At 28.8% G+C, this 21,806-nt stretch overlaps 1 protein-coding gene across 2 annotated transcripts in view; it reads right to left on the bottom strand.

Annotated features, from left to right (window-relative positions):
* The window catches only part of LOC113377690 (solute carrier organic anion transporter family member 5A1), a 130,088-nt gene that overhangs the window by 90,852 nt on the left and 17,430 nt on the right, over positions 1–21,806 (bottom strand). The window contains exon 2 of one of the 2 annotated variants that reach the window (XM_026618085.1): positions 3,456–3,532. The exons of the other annotated variant lie outside the window; for it this stretch is intronic. The gene's annotated coding sequence lies outside the window, so the exon portion shown is untranslated. The remainder of the gene's footprint in view (positions 1–3,455; positions 3,533–21,806) is intronic. 2 annotated transcript variants of the gene reach the window in all.

The following is a 21,806-nucleotide window of genomic DNA, read 5'->3' as shown; positions in this document are numbered from 1 at the left end:
AACAATCCATTAACATTTAACATATCTGTGACTCTTTATGCAAATTATTTACAGTTAATATACATGACACACTAGTAGAAAGAGAAAGGTGTTTGAACTTGCACAATTATTGTGAGAGATATCATTTGTATCGTTTATATAGAGCTCAATTGGGATGTCCAAATAATTATTGTAATTGGTGATACATTTATATATGCAGGGTATCCCAAAACTCAATATCAAGACGAAACGGAGTGATAGTATTAATCATAACTATCATGAAAAAAAAAAGTTATCTCACGTAGTTTGAAAATTATGAGCTTAAATGCAACCTAGAGCTTTTATGAAACTTACCATTTTTCTATTATAGCGGTTAATTTTTATTAATTTTGTTCATTTAACTTCAAATCCGTAACCGTGAATAAAATTTCTAGAAACACTTAATTTTTGAAGTTTTTTTTTATTATGAAACTATATAACTATATTATTATATACTTTATTATTGATGAAATTTGACTACTACTTTAACACTTTATTATTAATGAGGGGCTCTCAAAGTAACCCAATATTGAAAACTTTAAATTATAAGCTTGATAAAAAGTCTCAATTCTTCAAACTTTAAAGCAATGTGTCATTATTTTTGGTTTTGGTCCTAGAAATGTATTTATGATTACGGATCAAAAGTTTAAATTAACAAAAATTAATGAAAACTAAACACAATAACTGAAAAATGATCACAGTTTCACCAAAGCTCTAGGTTGCACCTAAAAGCTCATAATTTTCAAACTATATGTAATTTTTTATTAGATATATATATATATATATATATATATATATATTTATATTGTGTCTGCAAATTGCAAATCAATTAGAAAAAGCAATGAAAAAGTCCCAACGATACAGAACTGTTTTATAGTTCTAATAGAAGCAAAATAAAATTTCTAAAATAATCCAATATCTTCCGAATTTGTTTTGAACGTGTTGACCACAATTTTGTTAGTTAATTTAAATTTTCTGAACATTCTATAAACTAAAATTTTCAATAAAATACTAAATTTTCACTAGAAAAGTAACATATTACATTGTATGTTACATAGGGCAAAATCTCGCGAATCTTTAATTTGAATTTTGTAAGCACATAATATGGAAATCGAGTACATAATAGCTTATTTAATAGGTTATAGCACAAAATACTAGCCAGGTAAAAATTAAGTTCAAGTGCACTACATATCACGAAACGCGATCGATTTACCAAAAATTGGAAACAATTTTCTTCCCACTACTCCATAAATTTAATAATTAGTATCCAAAGCTCCAATTGTCCGTCATGCAACGGGAAAATTAGTTCTATACTACAATTTATATTTTATACAATTTTATGAACGTTAATAATGTCATTGTGCGGCGACAATTCATATTGTATGATGTTTACAGTTAACATCGTGGATAAAAAACCGATACGCTGAAGTGATCAGAAGAGATAAAAATAAGTATTAAATGAGAAAAACCAATTGAAAGTACTGTTATTTGAAAAACGGCATGATTTACTTAATGTTATGTTATACTCTTAAATGATAAAAAATACTCTCGATGTAACATCAATTATAAGATTTGTCAAAAGTGTGAATACGGCGAGACATGCAATCTAATTGTAATATACTAAATACGCCATTAAACCATTTGAAACAGTTAATAATAATTTCATGATCTTGCACGCAGATGTAATGGATACATTACGATTCAATTAATAAAAATCTTTTATTGTTTATGTTAATAATTTACTGTTTTAGAAACGAATATTTGAATGATTCCATTGAATTGAATTAAAAGATCGAAATAAATATTTTATCCTACGACAAGATACTTAATGTATTAAAACATACGAATAATAAAAAAAATATGATAATTAGGTTTTATTATAAAATAAAAACAAAATGAAAGTTCAACCAACTAAAGATTGTTCGCAGATATGATTTTCATCAAATTAGAAAAGCGATACAAACGCTTATGTGTAATTGCAAATATTGTTTAATCATATTAATACCGTAATTTATACTACATAATTAATGGCTAAATAAACAAAATCATGCTCGATAAAACTGATAAAAAAAAGAATTCAAGGTTTTTGCAAAACTCGACTGATATATGAAGATGTAAATGGCCTCTGAACTATATGATAGTCGTTTGCGAGATATATAACTTGAAACCATTAACTGACATATGATTCTAGCTAATTGTTATAGTGTTCCATTTGATTTCCAGAACAATGATGTTTAGATGTTATGATAAGTCAATGAGGACATGAAAACTCCATTATGGCGACATATTTGTATAAATAAGCACCTATACAAGGCACGAGTTCAAATGAAATTTTATATGTTGAACATTTCTAGCTCCCTGTAAGACGTTGAGTTAAATAAGAAGATCAAAACATTCGAAAATATTTCAATTGGTATAATGTAATTAACAAATATTCCTATTATATTTCTCTCATATTCTTTAAAAAGTTTGAAATATGGCATATAAATATTTAATAGGCACCTTCCTAGTAATGATGTTATTTTAGCTTTAGCTGGACTAACATTTATTATAAGATATGCATTTTCATCGCGATGGTATCAATGACGTGATTAATTAGATGCTCAATTAATTGATATTCATTACATCCGTATTCTATACATTACACATGTTTGTTAATATTCAATTGCGAATAAAACTTAAACGATACGAATTTGCGCAATATTTCATCACGAAATTACACTTTCACTGGGAAATAAGAGAAAGTCAGGATGAACTTATTACTACGTCGTCGTTCTTATCGTACGAATGTTGCCACCCACTACCGGTTAGGTTTTTAAATGCATAGGTTATTTGCACAGACAAAACTGTGATATAAATTCATTAATACAATATGAAACTATTTGAAAATGTTTTGCTATTTATTTAGATATACGCATATCTATTTACATACAAGCCCTCTCTACTTTGGTATTTTGAACTATAAATAATTATACTAAAACAAATTGGCGAAAGTGATTATATGTAAGCCAACGTGCAAGTTTATAAAGCTAATGAGAAAAAACTTGATCAATGTGATAAAAATTAAGTTCGATTTTTGAACTAAGATTCTAAACAGAAAACTTTGTGAAAACTGACGGAGAGAGAATATTCCAGAATGTGATAATATTTATCCTTGATAATAAAACTGATTTTGATTGTCGTTGTAAATAATTTGCCGTATTTATTAAAGAATGTAACATGCAATATGTGGTGCCATAAAATTTCAACTTGGTCAAATCTTAGAATATTATCCCTGAAAATTACTAATATACTTTATTAGCAATAATTATCATATGTTGGTATTCATAAAACTTTGCACAATCACCTTATAATTAATTACTATAATTTTAGTAGTAAGTATTAAGAGTAACTTTAACAACATTTAACAGAATTAGTAGATAAAAAAAGAAACATACCGGCATATGGATTGGTTATTATTCTGCCCCACTGATTGAATTTTTTTTAGCCTAATTGATCCAAGCAGTACCTGAAACTAAAATTAAAAGGTTAAAAATATTGTTCGTAATGGTCATATATTGACGCATACAGACACGCAGGCATATATATATATATATAATATATATCGATGCTTTTCTGACGCAACCTCGTATCTCAGAAACTACTACTTTTCAGGAGAGACAAAAACGTTTTTATAACGAATTTTGAACTGCTGTTAACAATTTTTTTTTATAAATTTTAAAATATTCAATCTTGTGACAATTATTTGAGACAAGTATTATATTACAAACAATTAATCATTATTTTTCTTCAATTCTTTGAGATACGTGTTTGTCGCACGGAAAAAATGTAACATACGTGGTTGCGTCATGCTGTTTTCAAATAAGAGTACATGAATAACTTTCTTCAATTGTTTTTTATTTGAGAATCGATCAACTTTTTAAATAATTCTTAATAAAAACAAACATTATTAAACTTGTGGTATATGGTTAGTTTATAATTACGACAATATAGTATCTGGCCATAGTTTAGGTATTTCAATATCTAGGATATTTAGCTCTTTCATGGATTTATAATTTACTACTTTGTGATTATCATTTTTATTGTTACTTTTATTCTTTTTTGTTATTATTTCTTTATTTAATGATTTTTATTTGCGGATGACACATTATCTAACTCTAAAAAATACAAAATTTAATTTCAATTATTGTCTGTAAGAATTGATAATTGTTTAATTTTTGTAGCTTACTGTGATATTTGTTCTCAACATAATAAAAATATAACTAGTGGTGCATGGCATCGTGCCTTTAAGCAAATTGGTGGAACTTCCCGTTCCGTAATTAAGTAGAATCGAGGAATAATAAATGATTACAAATAGATTATTGTAAATACTGTAACTTTTGTTATTTGTATTTGAATGACAAAATATAGAATAACTGGACAACGACGTTTATATATGTTTACATAAAAAGTAAATAAAAGTAAAAAAAAAACATATCTCATATATATTTCTAAGAATTATATAAACTAATTTGCAAATTTAAATTTATTTATTTGAAGTATATAAGAGAGTTTTAGAATTTTAGCTAGCATTAAAATTAAATTCGAATCATTTTTCATATTTAAACAAAGAAATAATTGTAATTAAAAAAATGGACAAAAAATTCTGCTTTCCTAAACTAATCGATTCTTTATACTGCAAAATGTTCATTGAATCATTCGAATCGGAAGCTTTGAAACGACTGGGCCTGTCTTTTCCAGAAACTAATCACCACGTCATCAATACAAACTGAATGTTTTTTAAATAATTCAAATCGGATGCTCTGTTTTCTCAATAGGAAACGATTGTTTTTTGAATGTTTCAAATCGGTTGATCTGTGCTCCCGAAAACGTGGACAGAAAATTATATCCACCACACGCACACAAACACATATATCCATTTCTTAAGGCATGTCAAGATATTCAGAAACCTCTGAAACGTTAATATGCAAAAAGTTTCATTTTCAATTTCGGAAAATTACTATAACTTGCGGTAAGTAAATAATAAATATATTATTAACTATCGTTCATTAAGTTTTAATAACAAATAACTTAATTGAATAATAATTTTTTAGAAGGATGAACTAAACAACATGCTGACAGCGAAACTTGTTCAATACGTCACCATGTATTCTGAGATACGAGGTTGCGCCTGACACATTTTTCTGAATTGAGATACGTGATTGTATTTTTCTCAATAAAAAAACGTTTCGGTTGATTTTTTTTTTTTCAAACTTCACAGACTATATGCGTCTATATTTAGTGATTGATTTTCCGATTAAAACTCAAAATCGTCAAAAATCGAGTTACGAGGTTGCGTCAAAAAGCATCGATATATATATATTACACTGTTCTAAAAATTCAAACTCAGTACAAGAGAAAAGATTCAGTAATTAATAATGAAAACAATGATAATTACACAATTCCATATCCTATACTAAATCCTGATAAAGACAAAAAAAAAAACCGTATCTTTTTTATTCTCTTAAATTTATATATTGACAGGCCTTCGTCTTGATTCATACCTACACGTGCTGGATTTATCATGGTATTACTAATATAAAGAATTCGAATTCACCTCGTAAATGACTTGGAACCTTCCTAATTAACTGGGAGAAAGCATTCATATTTTAAAAACCGTAGAATGCATAAAGCTTTTACAAAAACGATTTAGTTTTGAAGATTTTAGGAATTTTCAATTCAACATGTTGGCATTTAGGTTTTATATCTAATCAAATAGATCTACTAAAAATGAGTATACTTATATAATTGATTGTTATTTATATTAGCAACAATATATTATAACCTGACACAAATAAAGAATAAGTACAAAAACACATGAACATGAACATGAACACTTGCCTTATAAAATTTATTCTTTGCTTCGCAAAATAATAATACTCCTTAATATTAATTTTACTTATTGTTAACCTATTTACTCATATTGGAAGTAAACATCTATTAAAATGATGTTTAAAATAATTTAAGATCTATTTACGTTATTTAGTGTCCATTTAATATTTAGGTCATGAAATAGTTGATACGGAGCACGGAAAAGTTAGGTAAAAAACAAGTATAACAAAAATTTAAAATTTTCCTTGAAAAATTTATTTGAAAGAATTATATATAAATAGATCTTGAAAATTTTCCGTGTTGAAAACCCAACAATGCCTAAAAACAAAATTTCTACTTATAACAATTTTATGACAATGTTTTATATTATAATTTAAATTACCAAACGCCATTTTTTTCCACCATATTTCTATAACTGCTTGGCTTGTTTTTCCCGAAAACTAATTAAAAATTCATATAATCAAAACGTCTTAAAACAAAAAGGCACAGAAATAAACTATTTTTTTTACAAAATCTTACCCCGCAGAACGGTAAAAAATAAATGCCTTGGTTTTTTAATTAAAAAACAAACAAGCTACAAATATTACAAATTAACTGAAGATACAATCACATTTTATCTATGATAGTAGGACTACCCTCCGAGAAAGCACGATCACGATGCACTTGCTACTTCATGCTTGGATACGCATCGGTAATGTACAGAAGCTTTACTATATTTGTAGTTCAATTTAATTAATCAAACAATTTGCACTAAGCAAATACTATAACGAAATTATTACAATAGACGGACTTTAGCATGAATGTCGAGACATTCATTGGATAGTTGTTAAACCGTGAGAAATCCATATATTAATCAAACATGCATCTACTAATTTCATTACATAGAATGACCCTTATAACCGTACCTAAAAGTACGAACAATATGGAAACATTACGTCTTATTGTAATAGAGAAGAGCTTCTGCTTACTAAACAGTGCTTTAAAACACATTGCAGAACTTGCAATTTAATAAAAAAAATATTAAGATAAAATTTATTAAAATTTGTACTGTTCAAATATGCTATAAATCTAGCTATGACTACAGATATTCAGCTAAAATCGCACAGATTAATTTTTCTTCATGCAATTCACAAACAAAGTAAGTACTAATAAACAAATATATCTGACCTGAAATCGAACAGAAAATAACGGAAAACACAAATTCTTCTACGATGACAGACATGAGTGTGTGTTTGCTTACGATGAATCAGTAAAAATAAGGCCGATTTAATATCGCGAACTTTATCTAAAATCTGTTTGCTTAACGGGCCCCCGCAAAATAAACGTATTTGTGGCCCCGCGCTTTGTACTGTGCCTTGCTTAAATATTTGACTTTGCGCCCATGTATTGACGTAATTATCGCCAGAACAAAAGAAGATGGCCAATTATCGAATTGACGAAAAGTCAATATTTGCACAAGAATATTTGAGAAAAACATGTTTCATTTTGGACTTAGCACCTTCAGCCGTAATGTTATAATCTATCAATCGCAATAAAACGTACCAAGTCCCAAAAAGTTGCTAGCAATAGATTAAAAGACATATTATATTATATTATATTATAATATATATATATATATATATATATATAAATATATATATATATATATATATATATATATATATATTAGGGTGGTCCTTAAAATGGACATTTTCGAATTTTCTTGCTCCCAGGGGCTCAAATGGTTCCAAATTGATAAAAAATAATTCTCTGGAAGTTTTAGCTCTTAATATTAACGTTTAGATAGTGCGCAATTCAATCAAACTTCGTATGGAAAGAGCATGTAAAAAAGTTTGAAAAGTAAAAAAAATGTTTTAGGTATAACTTAGCAACAAATGAATGAGTTTTATTCATTCATTTGTTCGCTAAATTACATCTAAAAAACATTTTTAATATTTTTGAAAATTTTTCCATGCTATTTCCATACAAAACTTTGATTGAATTGCGCTCTACTAAACGTTAATATTAAGAACTAAAACCTTTAGAGAATTGTTTTTTATCTATTTGGAACCATTTGAGCCCCCTGGGAGCAAGAAAATTCGAAAATGACCATTTTAAGGACCACCCTAATATATATACCAAGCAAGAATGAAGAAAAAAATCCTGGTTTTAGCATAGTATGCCTACTATTCATCATAAATTTTGTTAATTTACTTCTGTACGTTAATATTATATAGAAGCCGAGGTGTTATAAATGATATTCAATTTAGTAAATAGAATATAAAAATTCACGGATTTATTTTAATAACTAAATATCAAATCGCCTTGCAATATAGTACCGCTTATCACAACTGTGAATTACGGTATCATATATGTTACATACAGGAAAGTAGTTGTCTACACGTTTATAGGTAAAAACCATTTTTGAATCATTTCGAACTAAATTTGATAAAAGCGATAGCGAAACAACAATAATATCAATCGACGTTTGAAATTTTATCCAATTACTTTTGCGTTATTACGATTTTCGTGACTTACATAGCATACGAACGATGTCACTTGAACACACTGCATTTAACCTACCAAAAATTTTCAAAATAATAGCAGAAGTTGAAACGCGAGTTTTCAGAATAGATTCTGAAGATGATTCAGTTAGGGCAATTATAGGAAGTGAGAGATCCATGGACGGATATCCGTGTTTAAGGCCACTTGACAACATGTAACAGTTCGATACAGTACTGCGGAGCACAATTGGCATATGTGATTAATTTATTATTAGGGCTTTATATGTACTGATTTCATTGCTGACCCATTTAAAACGTAAGTACATATTTTATGTTCAGGCATATTATAAACTTATAGCCGTAAATACTAAATAATTTCTTATAAGTTGTCTTAAATTCATTACTGTAAATGTAAGGTGACCATACATCAAGGATTGGCCGGGACAGTCCCGATTTTCTGCCATGCGTCCCGGTTTTTTCAAAAAGCAATATTTGTCCTGGTTTTAGGTGTTTTGTCCCGGATTGTCCCGGATTTTTAAAAAAGTTTGAATTGCCAATATTTTTTTTAAATATATTTGAATTAGAAAATTTGAACCAAAAAATGTGCACATACATTTTTAGCTCAACCAAATCAACAATTTGAAAAATTTAAAATTTGGAAAATATAAAAAATAGAAAATTCAAAAAATATATATATTTGCATCCACAAAAACTAGTAGTTTCTTCACAATCAAAATGTTTTTTTTGAATCATTCAAATCGGATGCCTTGTTCTCTCACAATCTGCAATTTTTTACACTATTAGCTCCTCATGAAACGGATGAACCTGTCTTTGCCAAAATCTAATTACCACGTCTTCTCATTAATACGAATTGAATGTTTTTTGAATCATTCACATCGGATGCTCTGTTTTCTCAAACACTCAATTTCCGAAAACGTCGAAGAAAAATTGTATCCGCATATACATGAAGAACACATACACACTTTTTTTGAAGTATGCGAAAATGCTCAGAAACTTCTAAAACGTAAACAAAAAACTTCAATTTCGATTGAAGGGGGCGTCCATTAATCACCTGAGGCTTTTAGAGGGAGGTGGGGGGGTGTTTGTCCAAAAAAATCATGAAATATCACGTGGGAGATTGAGGGGTCTAGTAAAATATCACGTGTATTTACATTTTACCTAAATTTAAAAAAAAAAACAAAAAATCTTACGTTTTTTTCGTAAATTCGAAAAATGTTACGTAACTAAAAATACACGTAATGTTTGGTGGGGGAGGGGGGGTAGTTCTAAAAATCACGACGAATCATCAAAAAGGAGGGGTGTCGAAAAATTCCTAAAAAGTCGATCACGTGATAATGGACGCCCCCTTACGGAAAGTCAAAAAGTACTAAAATTTACACTTATCGCCTTATAGGCATATATAAGCATAATCCTATATGTATTATTATTTTAAATTGTTCAAAAATTTGTGTGAAAGTATTTCTAAGAATTAATTTAATTCCAAATTACATTGAATTTAGGTATCAGATAGGCTGATCTAATTACGTTGATCTTCTCGTTTACGGTAGTTTATAAATATATATGCAAATTAACAAAGGGAGAAGATCGTGTAAACATATATAATTAATTGGAGATTAGCTTGCTTCCGTAGGCTTTTGTCGTTATTATTCTGAAACCAGCAGATATTACGTTCTAGATAAACAAGCTAAGAAAGGGTAATATACATACATGAAATAACATACGTCTTAGAAATTAAACGCTATGTGTGTAAAAAGTTAATGGTAAAAATGATGAGTAAATAAAGATAATTAAATTTGAATAATGAAAGTGAAATTATTTTCGGAAAAAATAAATTGATGTCGCTAATGTAAATAATGAGAAATGGTTTTTCTAATAATTTATATTTAAAAAAGTAAAAATTAATTACATATGGTCAAATTTCCCATATATTAAACATCTTAACTATCGTAGCGTTACAGTCACGATATTCAATAACTATGAATTATGAACTATAACTCATTTCAAAATAGAGTAATATAATAGAACCATAGTTAATTTTAAATCAATAAGGATGCATACTATTTTTGCACGTGCTTAGTCATATGTAAGTAAATAAGTCACAGATGCCAATAAAGAATATTTATGGATGGCAATATTTGGTATTATAGATAACGTAGAAATATAAAATAATTGAGTTCAAAACTTAATAAATTAATCAATATCCTTCGTTGTATCTTAAGTTCGTACTGTTAATATTATTTTATAATACTTATATTAATTTACATAATTAATTTTAGTATTTGTTATCTGATACATTTGTTTAAAAAAAACAAGGAACAAATAAAGATGACAAAATAACTTTTTATTCAAACTTTCTTCGGACTTTGAGTCGTAAGGTAATTAAATATTAATTTTCAGTATGAATTTAGATAATTAATTTTAGTATTTGTTATCTCATACATTTGTTTAAAAAACAAGGAACAAATAAAGATGACAAAATAACTTTTTATACAAACTTTCTTCGGACTTTGAGTATCGTAAGGTAATTCAATTTTAATTTTCGGAATGAATTGGGACAGGTAAAATTGCTTGAGATGATTCAATAACAAAATCTCTCTAATGAGAGATTTACAAATAGAGAAATAAAAAATAAAATAAAATGGATACAGTTTGAATTGAATCAGTTGCCCAACTTAAAATTTTATATATAAAATTTTATATATATAATTTGAAAATTAAGGGGCACAATTAGTGTAACCGCCTAAAAGAAGGTGATTTTTGGGAATTTATATTAAAAAAACTACTTTATCAATCATTTCAAAATTTTAGGAATATATTTATACATGTTTTAAGAACACATAGTAAAATTTTTGAAGAAAAAAATTAAATATTTTTGAGTTATCGTCGATCTCCAACGGCGCGAAAAAAGGCCCTTCACTGCTGCAGTGATTCCGGCCTTCTACGTGGATAAAAATTAAAAAAAAAATCTCATTAAACTAGATAATATTGTCTGTAAAATAAACTACGATAAAGAAAAAAATCAAAAATTGACAAAATGACGGCGTTTTTTTTTTAAAAAAAAAGTCGAATTTTACCCAAAATTTTGGTCGTTTTTGGACTGCCAACATTCGATTTTTGATCCGATCAAAAAATCGATAGTTCATTTTACGGAAAACTATATATAGAGCATGTAAAAAAATTGATAGTGATCGGATCATTTGTTTTTGAGTAATTGCTGCAGCAAATTCGGAAAATGCTGTTTCGAGAAAAACGCGTTTAAAGATTAAATGATCGTTAATATATACTCTTTAAATGGCTGTAACTCCAAAACTATTTAATATATCGAATTAAAATTTTGGTGTGTTATTTTTAAAGGTATGACCTATTGAAAAATGGAAAAAATAAAAATACGATTTTTTGAAAATTTCACACTAGTTGTGCCACTTAAAGTTCGATTATGTACATAATACGAACATTATTATACTTTTTGCAGAAAATATTTAGTATTTAGTGTGTTTACTAAAATATAATTTGAAATTATTTATATTAAGACCAACCAACATATTAACAATTCTAACTAAACTAGTAGTAAATTATCCAATAAAAAACAACTACAAACCTTTAAATTCTGTACAAAATTTAGATATTCTTTATCCTGATATAATACCGAAATGGCCCTTAAGAATTTGTTTGAATTATCTTATGCTCTAGCAGAAGATATTGCGGGAGCACGTTTTGAGGTTCTTCTGCGGGGAATGACCTGACGAGCAGCACATACGTGCTAATACAAATATTAACAAAGATGTAGAATACACAGAAGACACACACAACATCGGAGAACAAGAGTTCGTGAATAAATGAACATGCGAGAGAGAAACAAAGATCGAGGTATACGCCGAGCTTAGAGACAGGTAGAAGTAGCAATATAGAGAAGCGTCTGAATGGAACCAAACAAATGGTTGCGCTCTTTTTATCATAAAATAGTATGGAGCATTTTATATTCGCTGTGTAACGTCATCACTTCAGATCAGCAAACGAGAATTATTTCCTGATCAATGGAACACGCATCCTATGAATAGGAAAAAATAAAATGTAATATTTTAACGAGAATTATCCTTCCATTGTTATAGTGCAATTTTTCCTTTGTCAGAGACACATTTCTCAATCAGTGGCGTTTTTCTCATATTATATAATAAATACAAAGTTCACGAACTTTACCATTAACGGTCGCTAGATTTTCATACGTGACTCGAACATGCGAAATCCCTTAATCGAAACAAAATTCATTAAAAACTTTTAAAACATATGTTATACTTTTTTAACTACTTTCAAAATTTTCATAGCTTTCATTCCGACCAAAAATATTATTATTATTATTATTTTAATTTTGATTGGTTTGATCATAGCTACCTACCAGGTGACGTACGAACGCAGCGACGAAATATTATTGTCAAGTCACAGGTTTGATAATTGATTTATATAGCAGCAACTTATTTTCAACAGTGAGCTTAGACTTTTTACGCAGAAGCCAATCAAATTCTTTTATTTTGATCATTATTTGCTGCTTTTTTGTTTTTATGTGGCTTTTCCAAGTAAGTCTGCTATCTAAATGAAGACCAAGATATTTCACTATGTTCTGTTTCAGAATCTGGACGTTGTTTAAATAAATTGGAGGACAAGTACCCTCTCTCAGGGTAAATGTGATATGAGCTGATTTGGTTTCATTTATGCAAATCTTCCATTTGGCAAGCCATATTTGTAGTTTATTGATATGTTCTTGCGTTTGTCGGGAAGCTTGATCAGCACTTGAATCAATTATCAAACCAATCTGGACCTACGGAATTGAGCTCTGGGGATGTGCTTACAAATCTAATATAGCTATAATGCAGAGAACTCAGTCAAAAATTTTACGAACAATTCTTAATTCTCCATGGTACGTAACAAATGAAACCATTCACAGCGACCTCAAGATGAAAACGGTGCATTTAACTTTCCAAGAATTCAAGGAAAAATACAAACGCAAACTGGACTCACATTCGAACCCCTCTATAGTAGAAATTACTAAACCTTATGGTACAAGAAGATTAAAACGACACTGGCCTTTAGACTTGGTCTTAGATTAGGTCTAATATAATATTATATTAATTGTTAAACTGAGATGATCTCATTGGAGCTCTTCTTAGGCATCGCTCTTACATTGTCATTTTAGCTCATAGGAATCTTTATGTATTTCTGATTGCTAAATAAAACGAGTTAAAAAAAAAAAAAAAAAAAGTCACAGGTGACTTACGACCGGTAAGGGTTAATTACTAATTGTAAGACAAGAAAAAAAATTTATATTTTTTCTATCTCCAAAAAAAACTCCACATATGCATTCAACTCCTCTTCCTTAACGCTGTGAGTACATACCGTGCAATATGGAAACCGTGCTGTAAGAAACTAGGATTTAACAGAAAATCCAGGCTAATTCGTAGTGCGTTCTATACCAACTTCTATTACGTTGTATGGAAAAAAGGCCCGTGTTATCGGAGGGTGCCGCATGTTCAGCTCCGCGTAGCATGGAAACCGCGCTCCGAGAGTACCGTGTTAACGGACTATATGTGAAATTTTAATAATAACTTATTATGTCAATAATTTTTTTTTATTTTCTTATAAATTACAATCTGTCTAAATAGAAAGACATTGAGTAATTAATTACTTTGGCAAATAACAGAATTTTAAAAGGAAAACCCAGTAGTTCACCTTTTATTAATGTACTAAATTATAACTTAATTGAATTTTGGTATTATTAAATTTATATAAACAAACAAGCAACCGAGGAAATGAGCCTGGTGTAAATAAACTTTTTGGATCCAATTTTTTATACGCAACGTATTTATCATCGCCCAACGAATACATAATAAAATCAGAAGAAACAAGGCTTGGTCTTTTTTTTTATTACTTATCGTTTAAACCAGCAGCTTCAATAATGTTGCTCGATTATATTTAATTCAACAAAATGCTTTGTACAATCTGATCGACAATCATGTTGATCGAATTATGATTGAATGATGTTTGATTGACAAGTAGTGATCTTGAAGTATATTTCACCAGTATGAAATATTTTTAGCAGACAAAATAGCTCGCTAATTCAGGTATTAGTTCGCAAATATTGCTAAAATTGCCAGAATGTCAGATCACGCACTGCGCATTTTCACGGGAATTGAAATTGACCATTGCCTATTATTAAAACATCAATAACTTTGATAATTGAAACACCAAGTGGAAATCAATTAAAAACAGTAAGTATTAAATTTTATTCTACAAAAAATAACGCGCGTATTTGGAAATTAATAATAAAATTATTAAATAAACTAATACAAATTATTAACACTTGGTTTATATTTAGCAAATATTTTGGTCCGAAATGTTGTACTTTAAAATAATGAAAAAGGTTAACAATGCTTGAATTCGATACGATAATTTCATGCCTTATACATTTCACAAAGTTACTTTGATTAAAAGTAGATCGTTCCAACACAATACAGATAACTACTTAACTACCTATTTGATGAAACACAAAAAAAAGAAATTGCAAGATCATTTAGAGTATAAGCTTTTGTGAGCCGTGTTATTACAAGCTCATCGCAATACAATATGCAGAACGTTCACCCCTTACCGGGACTAAATATATAATGTATCTATTGATTAAATTCGATATTGATTAGATCATCGAGAGCTCAAGGCCGAAACGGCGTTGTTTTCGCAAAAAGAAACAATTTCATGCTTTTTATGCGAACATGATGAAAAATATTACCATGCACACTAAGTGCCACTATAAAATAGAAAGAATTTATTAAATTATTTCGTGTGATAATTTTAAATAATGTTCCAGTTTCGGTATTTTCCACGTGCCATTAATTACAGTAAAGAATAATAGTTAATGTTTTACCAGAGTGAATATTTGTTGCAGAATTATTTATTAAACAGTTGATAATAGAGCACAAATTGATAATATTTTTTTTATTATCTCTTTTATTTACAACTGTCCAGTAAAGGACATTCAATAATTTGATGAATTTACAATAGTCGGCCGAAAAGGGACATTGTATACTACAAGGGCATGTTGGAAAAAACAACTCAGTAGTTGTTTTTCCATTCGATATAAAATTCACAATATTTTATTGATAATTATATAATTTTAACTATTTACTTATTAAATAATTTCTTATAAATGCTGATGAAGTTATTTCCATTTTTTCTCAGGAGAGTTGATGGCTTAAATCCAGTGGCGCTTTTCTTTTCAATCTTCTTGGATAGTTCTTTGTTATCAAGGAATTTGCTAATGAATTTGGATAACTGATTAGCTTGTTTCTATACTTGTGTGCTGTTTTTGTTATTACTTCATTTATAGTAGGTGTATTCGTGTCGACATGAATCAACCAGTTGGGAACATATTTTGGAGCTCCTAAGGCAATTTTCAAAAATTTGTTTTGAAATTTCTGTATTATTTCTATATTAGTCTTATAAGCACTGCCCCACAATTGTTTACCATAGCACCAATTTGGTTTGAATAAAGATTTATATAAAAGTAGCTTATTGTATGAGCTTAGTTTGGATTTAGTCCCTAGAAACCAGTAAAGCTTTTGGCTTTTTATCTCAAGCTGTTGTCTCTTTTTTTATATGGGTTCGCCAATTAAGTTTTCGATCGAGGTATATGCTGAGATATTTCACATGGTCTTCTTGAGGTACTTGAGTATTTCCTATTCTTACTGGTGGGCAAGTCTCTCTTCTAAGTGTAAATGTGACATGTACTGACTTTAAGCCATTCATTTCAAATAACCAGGTTTTATTCCATTTTTCTAATAAATTTAAATGGTTTTGGAGTAACTCAGATGCAGAACTGTAATCTATGTGGCTGGCTAGAATGCACGTATCACCAGCAAACGTAGCGATCAAAGTGTTAGTTGTTATTTGTATCTCAGATGTGTATATTAGAAATAGAATGGCCCCAAGACGCTTCCTTGTGGAACACATGAGGAAACTGTCTTATTTGATGATTCAGTGTCTAAAATATTTACATAAAAACTCCTATTTTCTTAATATTTGTGTATTAATTGTGAATATTTTTAATGTTAACTTCCCATATATATTATCTTAAACACGTTATTTAAGTTATCAGTTTAGCGTACAGAAAGTATGTATATTTCTGATTGCTAAAAATAAAGTGTCAAAAAAACTTGCCATAAGTCATAAAAGTAGCAAAAACACAAACTGGAATATTTTTGGTCAAATCGTAAGTTAAAAAACTGTCTGATCATTTATGAATACCTATATTATTAGCATTATATTAATATTAATTCGCAAAAGTTGATGTTTGATTGCATTCAATGTTTTATATTCATTCAACTGTTAACGCAGAGACTTATCTGCACCAACACTTCTGAAACTGACTAGAATTAACTTCACAGTTAGACCCTTAGGACATTCTGTCATAATTTCTTAAACATCTTTTTAGTAATGGTACATAATTTGTTATCACACATCTCCTTCAACTTCTTATCTTCACTTTCCAACATGTGTGAGACAATGTTTTTTGAAGATTAACTATGTACCAACAAAGATTTTGGAACAAAAAGCAAACGGAACATGTTCGGCGTTCTCTACGAGGATAAAGGTGGAAAAATGTCATAAAAGATCAACACAGAAAAGAGATACCAATGGGATACCAAAGAGATACCAACTCTATTTTGGTCTTACCATCACATATTGTCATTCATAATTACTAAATGTTTTTTGTATTTGGAAAACAGATTGTAACTGCATCTTGAGAAATAAAAAATAAAGAATCTAGAAAACCAATCATTGAAATATATGCACATCGTATCCGATTTTTCACTACAATTTTAGGGTTACCCAAAGCTAACTAATATTAGTACAGAACCTTTCTATTAATCGAACAACTTGAACTGCTCATAAGTGCTGTTCTTTATAAGTTTAATGATGAGTTAACTACTAATATTCAAGATCACAAATAGATGTTTATATATAAATATAACTAAAAGTTTGTATTTTAGTTCTTTTCCAGAAATAACATGTATTTACTTGGCTACTTCCATCTATTTGAATTCGTAATCATAAGTTGATTATGATCCGCTTACAGTATTACTTCATACAAAATGCATCATACATTATCCCCTCGTGCGGTATTAAGTATAAATCATTTATTATTTACAGAAACTACCTCCTTCGCTCACTGGTAAATTCTTAATATCCAGAAAAGCAGACCTCTTTAGTACCCATTCGTATTGCCTTGTGGCGGATTTTTCCTATTTAGTTTTTCCTGGTCGACGAGCTATGGATTTCCAGTTTTTCAGGTGTTTTGTATTCATTTGATGCATCTTGTCATTTTATTGTATTTTTTTCCATTATAATAAACATCATATTACCTCATTAAAGTTGTATTAAGTTGCAACCACTTATGCTTAATCGATTCATATCACAGTAAACGTGTAATCGATCAAAGACGACTAATTGATCTAACTAAACATGCACTGACACGTTCTAAATATAATATTACTTCGCAATATAATACTTTGGTATATTACCAATGAAATGCGTATGTTAATTTATTAACAGTTTATGTACAGATATATACAGAGAAATAAAAATGCAAATGAAAAACACAGTTTAATTTTCAAAATGATTTCGTGCGGGGGCCGCTGATAATGCATTTCTGAACTGGTGCAGCATATATAAAGCAGTTTCAACATTCTCAAGTTGAAACACAGCCTTAAACAGACACATGTAAACATGAGCTGCCGTAGGATTGACCTAAATTAATAATGTGTCTTTGAGCGTTTACGCTTCTTCGGCAGTACAAATCTTAATTAAGTTTTCACCGTGTTAATAGTTAGTAAAGGTTTTAATGATTAACACACTGTTAATCGAGTGTAAAAAAGCCTTGTGCAAAGTTCCAAGCAACCAATGTGGGTGTCAAATAATGGCCAGTAAACAAACACTTAATAAATTGCCATGAAGCAAAATTTTTCAGATTTATTACGAGAGTGCTACGAAAGTCCTTTCTGCAGGAGTGTCGCAGCTGTACGGGAAGAGCGTGCCGCTCAAATGCACTACTACATATTTTAAGATATTTCTATGATTTTTTTTTTTTAATTTTATTTGGCCTCGCTTACTCTGAGCATTTATAGCAACGTACAACATTTATTTACATTCTATTGAAAGATCTAAAAATGTTATGTACATATATATATTTATCGATATATATGTTTTTGAAATTGAAAAAAAAAATCTTTTATATCATACAATCTATATATTATCTTGTACTACATTTTACTTAATTTTCTTCTTCAATTTCTCTTCAATTATTTTCTTCGATTTGACTTCTTCATTCTCTCTCTTTATTTCTTGCTCTTTCATTTCAAACTTCTAATTCTATTCAACTCCCATGTTCGTCCCTTTTTTATTTCTTCATTCTTCTCTTAATCTCAACAAGTTCTAATATTTTTTCTTCTTACTCCCAATACAACTCAGCTATTCGAATTCTGTAATTTCTATTATTACTCCTAATTTTTATTCAAATTCTACTAAACAAATCCAATTCTATTTAATTTCAAATTAACTATATATATTTTTTCTTAAATTCTAAGTCAATGACAGGATTCGATCCAAAGATCCCTGTTGCGCGAGTCGAAACGCTACTAACAATAAGTGAGCTATGCCCACCACTGTTCTATTTTTATGATTATCAATAAAAATGTGTTGAGAAATTAAGAAATTATACTTCTAATAAAATAGAAATTACAATAAAAGACTAGATTCTCAATACTTTAGCTCATAGTGATAAATTTTTAAGTCCATGAACTACATCTGTAGCAAAAGAATTAACTGACTTCAATAAATTCATTTTTCTTTACATTCATTACAAGTTACTACTGTAACTGTTCGTAATTCATTTGGATCATTTTCTTTCCATGCAATGCTTAAAACTTTTTATTAAATTTTAGCAATCAGAAATACATTACAGATATTTTTAATTCTATCTAACAATAAGAAAAACTCGAATCAATACTAGTCCGAGCATGTTGCTCAGTAGCAAACCATTCCGCTAAAAATTCAGCAGTAGCTGGACTTTTTTTAATATAGAAGATGAAAAATGAAACTTTGACGATATTTGTGAACCAAAAAGCAATACACAAAATTTAAAACCACATCAACTAATGTCTTCATTAAAAATATTATTTATTCAAATTCAAATAGAGAGACTAAACAAATTACTGCACACATAGAATAGACATAGAATTTAGACACACATAGAATTTCATGAAGATTTTCCGAAAAACAGAATTATGAGCAAATGTAATACGAATAGAAACCGTTTGAAAAACCTGCACGTTTAAAAAGTCAAATTAAATAATAATTAATCAAAAAATCATATCATCATATAAAGTTACAATCTCAACTTTCAAAAGCCATAACGCCCGATGTTTACAAACAATTTGGCAACGTGTATATTTAATTAACTAAGTGTTAGTGACAATTAGTTAAATATTGTTATCTGCAAGAGTATATCATTACTATCGCCGAAATTTGTTTATTTGAACAAGAAATGCGGTGTCAAGTTGCGCAATAGACTTGACGCAAATAAATTAGAAAAAATAATAATTATATTTATACAGTGGCGGACAAATCTTGGCATATCAATAAATCTGATTGAAACTTCTGGGTAAATTATATTGACTAACAAATTAAAAGATTACGTCAGGATCAATTGACACGAAAAGCACATTTTGTAAAACATTCATCATAATTAATCATACAAACTTATCGAATAACAGTTTAAACTTAAAAGAATAACCGATTTACATTCTGAGGTTCTGTAAAAAATCAGCATTATAAAATCGACAAATAATTTAAAGTTACATGCATTTTTTGATAGAAATGAATTTATGTTATGAATGCCTAATTCAATAAAATTCAACTAAAATTTATATTTATGTTTGAAGTAATTCAGTGACTGTGGAAATTCTATCACACTAGCAAATTTGTACTCTATTTCATTAAAAATTGTTCAATTATTATCCTGTAATCTTTCAATCCTTTCTGCGACAAGACCGAAAAGTAGCTCTATAAATATATAGCTATATAGTTATATACTAAGCTTATATTATGAATTTACCATGTTGTATTGAATGATAGATAAGTAAATATTTATCACGACGTATTATTTCAAGCTTAAATGACTAATTAACGCGAATTGTATATTTACTTAACTCCATAGAAGCGATTCCACTCCGAAAATTCAGTTTAATGGGAAAAACAAACTATTTAAGTATTGAACAATCTGCACTAATTAGACTTTGTGAGAATTGTAGACAACATTTTAATTTGTATTTAAAAATTTTGGTTAGTATTATGAGTCATTAATATCTCTAGAATAAACATAAATAAATATTTTTTGTATTAAACAGATAAAAGGCATAAATTAATATAAAAAAGCCTTTACCTAAAAAAAAAAACTTAAAAATAGAATTAAAAGAGTACTCATTAAAGAAGTTTTAGTAGTTAAAAACAATGATTCATTAAGCAAGTTTGAATAAAAGGTCGCAATTTTTTGTATGGTATTATAGTAAACTCCCAATGGTGCATTATATAATACGATCAATTAATTAAAAACTAGTGGGGTGTATGCCATCGTGCCTTAAGGCAAATTACTGGAACTTCCCGTACCGTAACGAAATGTTTGACTATTACTGATGTTTTCAAATAGATTATTATATAAATACTGTAACATTGTCTAATATTTATAAGAATTATATAAACTGAATTGCAAAGTTGAAATTATTTGTGAAAGTATATTAGAACTATAGTCAGAATAAAAAGTAAAATCTGAATTATTTTCGATATACAAAAAAATTTTTTTGAAAAAAAAATATTGAAAAAAAATTGAAACAATTTTTTTTCCAAAATCAATTATTTTATTAAGACAAGCAGAAAGTTCTTTGAATCATTTAAATCGGACGCTTAGTTCTCTCAAAAACACTGCCATTTTTTGCATATTTAGCTCCGTATCTTCAAAATGGCTGGGCCTGCCTTTGCCAAAAACTAATAAACACTTCTCCCAATCATTATTAATTGAATGTTCTTAGATCATTCAAATCGAAGGCTCCGTTCTCTCAAAAACTCGATTTTTATTTTCTGCATTCTTTGCTCTTTATCTCCGTAACTGGTGGACCTGCCTTTGCCAAAAACTAAGCGCAGCACATCTCCCTATCAATAGGAATCGAATGTTTTTTGAACCATTCGATCGGTTGATCCGTGCGCCCCCGAAAACGTGACCGAAAAATGTATCCATACATACATACACATCTATTTTTTCTGAGGTATGTCAAAATGTTCAGAATCCTTCAAAACATCGAGAAATGTAAAAATTTT

This window comes from Ctenocephalides felis, unplaced genomic scaffold (genome assembly GCF_003426905.1).
Source record: "Ctenocephalides felis isolate EL2017-DRISC unplaced genomic scaffold, ASM342690v1 CF-g0.4_SCAFFOLD_01886, whole genome shotgun sequence".
In the NCBI taxonomy this organism is placed as follows: Eukaryota; Metazoa; Arthropoda; class Insecta; order Siphonaptera; family Pulicidae; genus Ctenocephalides; species Ctenocephalides felis.
This window is presented reverse-complemented; position numbering and strand designations above follow the sequence as displayed.